The sequence below is a fragment of the Condylura cristata genome, unplaced genomic scaffold, assembly GCF_000260355.1.
Source record: "Condylura cristata isolate star-nosed mole 26May11 unplaced genomic scaffold, ConCri1.0 scaffold00017, whole genome shotgun sequence".
In the NCBI taxonomy this organism is placed as follows: domain Eukaryota; kingdom Metazoa; phylum Chordata; class Mammalia; order Eulipotyphla; family Talpidae; genus Condylura; species Condylura cristata.
This window is the reverse complement of record NW_004567118.1, coordinates 36,212,800-36,219,734: the sequence shown is the minus strand read 5'-3', so window position 1 is coordinate 36,219,734 and position 6,935 is coordinate 36,212,800.

Sequence of the window (6,935 nt, the reverse complement as noted above, 5' to 3'; positions counted from 1 at the left end):
GTCATAAATCACACTCCCACCCAGACCCACATTAGGAACCCCCCAAGCCCCCAGGGGACAGTCCCTCCCATTGGGAGCGGGCTGACCCAGAATGATGGGACCCCCCCGCTGGCTTACCCACAATCCAGTGGGACCCTTAGAAGCAGCACCAGCCCCATCTGCAGGGAGGACCCTCCGCTAGGCTCCCTGCTCTTTTGGGGTCCACAGTCCAACCCCTGCTGGGAAGAGACGGGTGCGCTTCTGTGGGACACATTAGCCCATGCACTATTCTCGGTTCCCCTTCGTACCCCACACTCTCCCCTCATTCCTGCTCAGAGAAGGCCAGCAGTGGGCTGAGGTCACACAGCAGTGCAGGATGAGGACTCAGCAGGCTCATTTCTTCTTGGGGGGAGAAGGGACAAAACCCGACTTGAGAGTTGAGGAGTCGGTCGTGGTAGGTGCTCACTTGGGAGGGAGGGCCCAGACCTCCCCAAAGTGCTCAGAAACCGTCCTCCTCAGCAGGCAGGAGGGTGGATGGGAGACAGGCGGCACCTGTCGGCCTAATCACCGTCATTAGCTGGGCAATAAAGCGGCACGGACGGGCCGGCCTTTGAAGGAAGGGCCTGTCAGCCCAGGTCAGGTTTGTGCAGGCAGCCGAACAGCTTGGCCCCTCCTCACACACACGGCAGGTGGATAGGGCGTTGCAGGGACTCTAGGGTCTGTCCCTCCCTCGCTGAACACCGGCAGCCATGGCCCAGGGGCTTTGGGAGCCGTACAGGGCCAGGCCTCAGAACCTCTATGGTGTGAGCTCTGTAGCGACAGAGGTCAATGAGCCTGAGACAGCTCGAGACAGTTGGCCTAGTGCAGCTGTGTCCCCACTGTGCCTCACGTAGGGCCAGCTCGAGGTGAAGAACGTAGCAGAGGCCCAGAGTGACTTCTTGCTCCTGAAGGGAAGTTGCCTCAAAACCTCTTTCCAAACTGTGGTGTGGAGTGCTTTCCCACCTGGGGACGGCATCTTGGCCTCCCTGGGGTCAGTCATCTTGGGCTCAGCAGATAGGCCCTGATTCCTGAGCCACCCAACAACGTAGACAGAGGATGCTTGCTAGGGAGATGGAGGAGGTGGGAGCTGGGCTGCTGATCCTACTTGACTTGGGCCTTAGTCAAGTACGACTCCAAGGCTTCAGGACCTCAACCTCAGGATAAGGCCCTTGGGGGGCTCACACTATGACTTCCCTGTCTCCCCAAGTCTCAGATGAGAGGTAGCTTTCTGAAGAGGGAGGGTGAACTCTTCAGGAGGGAGGACGGTATGTCCAGAAGGGCAGGATGGAGGGTGGGGTGGGACTGGGACAGCTGAAGTTCTGACAGGTGTCAGCCTGGAGAGAGCCCCCCCCCCCGCAGCCTCCACCTCAACCTGGGCCCCATTAGCCCATTAGTCATAATCAACAGAGCCATGGGGCTTTATAGGCGCAGGGAATCTGAGGGCCTTGAAAGAGAGAGGGTGCCTGTGGGGTGGACAGAGCGAATAGGGAGAGTGCTGAGCAGCAGCCTGACTCAGATGATGGGGACCGGGATGCTGAAGGGTCGCCCTTACACAGGTGAAGCTGGAAGGGGTTACGCTGAGCAAAATAAGGCAGGAGAAAGACAAATACTGAATGGTTTCACTTACAGGTAGAACATAGGAACACTGAACAAAGGGTCAGATAAAACTTGCAAGATTACCATAGATCTGAGACATCCAGCACGGTGGGCACGGAAAGCTGGCAAAAGAGGGGAGGGAGGAGAATAAGAGACAGAGGTGATGGGTCACGCGTGCTGTGGTGGTGGGAGAACTCTGGGGACTACCTCTGAGGGGAGAAATCAAATAGCGTACAAAAATGAACAATGACGTAAGGAAACTAAAGAAAAAAGTGAAGTCAGAGCGTTGCTCTTAAGGGTGGGGAAGCCCATAGATCCATAACCGCCAATAGATCCATAACCACAGCGGGGGACCCATGGGCGCGTGCACACACACACATGCGCAGACACCCCGCCCTCAGACACTCAGTGGTGGCAGAAACACAGGTGGACACAGTCACCCAGACCCCCATCCGGCCACGAATGCCTGTGCATACAGTGCTCTCCCAGGTGCGCGGCGGCACAGAAATGTAGGTGCTCACACAGGTACGTGTGCTTGCAGATGCTGATGCTGCACACTCACACCTATGGCCCTCCCCACCTCCAACACCATGCCTCCTGGAACAGGAGCGATTAAGACAAGATAAGAGAAGCCTGCCCTCCCCCCCCAGCAGGACTCTAGCTAGGCCCCTCCCTACTGGACACCCCCCTCCCCACCAAGCTCTCCGCTTGGAAACTCCCTGGATTTCCCAGGGGCCAGTCAACCAGAACGGGCTCAGACCTCCCAAACCTCCTCAGCTCTGGCTGATGCTCCGCCTTCCTCACAGTCAAGGAAAGCCTGCCCTCCCCCAGGAAGTCTGTCCTGATTAACTGCAGACCTCTTCAGCCTTCTTTGACCCGGGGCTTCTTGAGCCTCAGAGCTTCTTGGCAGCTATGTTTCAGTCCTTTTTCTCAGCAGATGTTAAGTGTCTTCCACACCCGTGATGTGGAACTTGGAAGGCCTGGGAAGTGGCAGGCTCTGTCTGGGGAACCTACTTTGGAGAAGACAAGTTCAATTCACATGAGCAGAAGACGGCCAATCCTGATGTGGGGTGCAGGGAGGAAGCTCCTCCTCCATCACACCAGGGATGCCTAGGGAGGTCCTTTCTTCTGGGGTCACCAGCGTATTGCCCCAGACTGGAACAAGGATTTCCAACCCCAGTCATTGCTGCTTCTGGCTCAAAGGAGCCCAGCCCTAGGCAAAGCTCAATAGCAGATAGTGAGCTGGTTTAACCTTCAACTTCCATGCCCTTGGTCTGTTTAACCATCCAGCTACAGCCTATCCAGATCAGATCCCAACCAGCTACATGTGCAGGCCCTGAAATTAGGCTGTTAGAGTGCATATGGACCAAACCTCCAGGCTTGGAGCCTCCTCTAAGGAGAACAGAATCAACACCTAGCAATGGGGATGGGGACTAGATGTGTAGACGGGCTTTCTGGGTCTAGGAGAGAAGTTTGAGGGGCTGGTGCGATGAAAGAAGAGGATAGTCCTCTCTGGAGGTAGGGAATGAGAAGAAGATCCTCACAGATCCCTTTTCAATCCATTGGAATTCCCAAAGATCCTGCTTCAACTCCTAGGCTACCTAAAACAAGGAAGTGGCTCTTCCCAAAGAAAAGAGAGAGCCAGGGCCCACACCCATTCCCTCAACAGAGATGGATCCTGTCTCAGGACAGCAAGAAGTTCATCTTACCCATCAGAAGTCTCATTGTGCAAAGGTGAAAATCACAGCCTCTCTGTCCTGCTGTCAATCTCCAGAGCCCCTGGGCCCCTGAATTAATTTTCATTTCTTTGATTTTTAATGAAGTTAAAAATCTTTCCGTTTGTTTATTGGCCATTTGTAGTTTAATCTATGGGTTGTTTTATTCTCCTCCTTTGCCTATTTTTCTGTGAAATTTTCTTTTTTATTTTATTTTATTTATTTAGAGGAACTCTTTCTATAAAAAGACAGACCTTTTGTCATTTACATTGTGACATTTCTTCTGGGATTTTTTGCTTTTTAACTTTGTTGATAGTATATTTCACTGTAAGGAAAAAATTTAAATCTATTAATATATTCCTTTATGGCTTCTGGATTTGATGTCTTGTTTAAAAATGTTCATTGACTCCATAATTGTAACAGTGTTTCCTGTATTTTCTTTTTTACTTATTTTCATTTTATCCTAGATATTTAATCTATATGGCTGCTTTCATGTATCACTTGAAGTAAGATTTAACCTTATTTCTCTTAAGTGGAAAAACCATTATTCCATATCCTTTATTGAATTTTTCATTTTTCCTGCTGCTTTAAAACAGCTTGTTATCATACTTATACAATGGAATATTACTCAGCGATCAAAAAGGATAAACTCATGGGTGGAGCTGGAAGGGATTATGCTCAGTGAAATAAGTCAGAAAGAAAAAGAAAAATATCAGTGGTCTCACTTGTAGGAAGAATGTAGAGAAAACAAAAAAGGAATCAGGAAAAAAAAGTAACAATAAGAAAGTAAAAAAAAATCATCAGGCAACTACAGATCAGAGACATTCTATAGGGAAGAGGCAGGAGAAAGACCAGGACAGGAGTGGGACGAGCACAGGGAATATGATGAAGATGCAAAGGTGAACTGGTGGTGGGAATTTCACAGCGAAACCATACATTACAAAAATGAAGGATGATGTAATGAACATATTTTTTAAATTAAAACAAAAAGAAGAAAAAAATACCTCATTATCATATACCCAATTCTCACAATTACCTTGGATTTAATAACCTTTCATCAATTTATTTTATAATTTGCACCAAAATCATACTGTTTACATTACAGAAGCCTAACTAAACATTTTGAAAGCTAGCAATTTCTTCCATCAGACTTCTTTCAAAAAGTTCTAAGCTGTTCGCAAGTATTTATTCTTCCCCAAGCTTTCAATCAACTTGTCAGTAGAATTAAACTTGACTCGAATTACACTCAGTTTATAAATTAGTTAAGGCAGAATTAATATCTTTGCAACATTATGCTGTGCCTTCTAATTCAGGAATAAGATATGCTTTTATATTTATTCAGGTCTTGTCTTATGTCTGTCAATAAAGTTCTAGGGTCATCTTCATAGAAAGAAGACTATTTCTTATAAAGTTTATGCTTGCCTATTTCGTAATGTTTTTGCTATCATGAATGGGATCTTTGTTCCTTTATGCTTTCCAATTGTAACATGAAATAAGAATGTAAATTGTACAAGAAATGCTTTTTTTTAAAAAAAGACTTATTTATTTATGCATACAGAACTGGGGCACAGACCAGAGGTGCAGGGGCAATGAGAGGATTCACCAGAGACAGAGTGGGGAGCAGAACAGGCCGACTGATGAAGAACTACTGCTGTGGGGAGCAGTGGGCGGGTGAGGAGAGGTCTGCCACGCCATATGGGTCCCCTCCAGGGCGGGGATTGAACTCATGCTGAAGTGGCTTTAGGTTCTTAGGGCTGTGCTTTAACCCGTGAGCCAGGGAGGGCCCAGAAATGCTTTTTTTAATGCTTAACATATAATCTGTTGCTTTATAAATTCCCTCATTATTTCTAATAGATTCTTAGATTTCTTAAGAAAACTATCATATCATTTGTAATTCTTGATGATTTTGTCTCTTTCCTTCCTGTATTTATGGCCATTGTTTCTTTTTCTTATCTTATTCCACTAATTAGGGCCTTCAGAATAATGTTGATTGGTAGCAAGGACAGCTGTCTCCAACATTGAATGTTCCTGTTTCTCTGTGTCTAGAACATCTATATAGAAACACACGAGTCTAGAAATAGCAACTAGTCTTGTATAGAAGCAGTTAGCAAACACATTAGAAGGTCTTAACAACTGTCCTTTCACCCTGAAACTCCTTTGCTTATTAAGAGAATAGGACTTTGATTACAGGTGTGAGTCCCTGAGAAAGGTGAATTGATCAGGGTTCCAGTTCCTATACCCAAGTGGCAAAGCCTGCACAGCCCCTCTCTCCACCCAGCACCACTGATCGTAGTGAAAAGGGCAAACATTTATTGAGCATATATACCAGAGATTCATCTAGGAACTTTATTAAAGTGAGGATTTATTAAATCCTCACAAGTCTATAAGTGAATAACAAATTGGTTACCAGATGAGGAAACTGAGGCTTGAGAGGCAGGTTGGATGGTGAACAGCTAACCATCACTCACAGATTGGCTCATGTCTATCTGAATCAGCACCCTCTTTTCTGAAAAGTATATTCTACCAAGTTGTCTCCCAATGCTCTCGTCTATGCTGCGCAGGTGCCAAACAACCACCACCATCCCCTGCCAACGTTGGCATTACCTCGCTCTTGGACTACAACAGAATAAGTAGGGAGCGGCAGGCCTGTCCACACACCCAGGCCAGCAGCCAGGGCTAGCTGGGGAGCAGATCTACCACTCAGTCCCTGGAGACTTGAGCTCTGGGAAAACATACAAGTGGGCTTAGAAGTCAGGACAAGGAGTCAGGGAGAGAAAGAGAAAATGATCAGGGACAGGAGACAGGGTGGGCCAAGGAAGATGAAAAAGAAGCTGTGAGAAGAAGCTGAAAATGGGGCCTGGGGAAGAAGTGCTGTGAGGGAGTTGTGGGCAAGCCCCAGACCTGGGTCTAGATGCGAGTAGTGGGGGTCAATTCACCAGGCTCACCAGACACTCCACTCTCCATGTGAACTCTGGGAGCCAGGACCAGCGCCAGGCACATGCGATTCTGTTTCTATACTCCAGCCTCACTGAGGGGCTGTGGGATCACAACACCTGCACAGCCCCCAGCTCACCTGCACAGACTCACAGATGCGCACACAGAGCAGAGAGCTTCCCTAGAGCCTGTGTGCAAAGTCATGTAGTTGTAACACACAAGGGACATGCAACAGGACACAGGCCTGGACAGTGGGACACAGACATAGAGGAAGGCCCAGAAGCAGAAGCATACAGGCCAGAAGACAAAACTCGCACATGGAGATACATGTCCAGACGCAGGGAGTCACGGATACACACACATGTGGGTGCACACACCCACACACGCTAGGAGACTCCCCGAAAGTGTCAGAGGTACTGTGGAGAGACAGACGGATGGACAGGCAGTTCCCAGAAGAGCCCTTGAGGGATAGCAACCACTGCCTGTCAACCCTAGACCTCAGAGATCTCTGAGCCCCCACCCATAGCTGCTCCCCAGAACCCCTCACCAGTTCCGCGAACATACATGTGGTGGCCTGACTCTCCTGACATGTATGCCTGCCCCAACATGCCTGGGCCCCACCCATGGGGGGCTGATATCCCTGTTCTGTGGTGCAGGGGGGCCACAGGACAG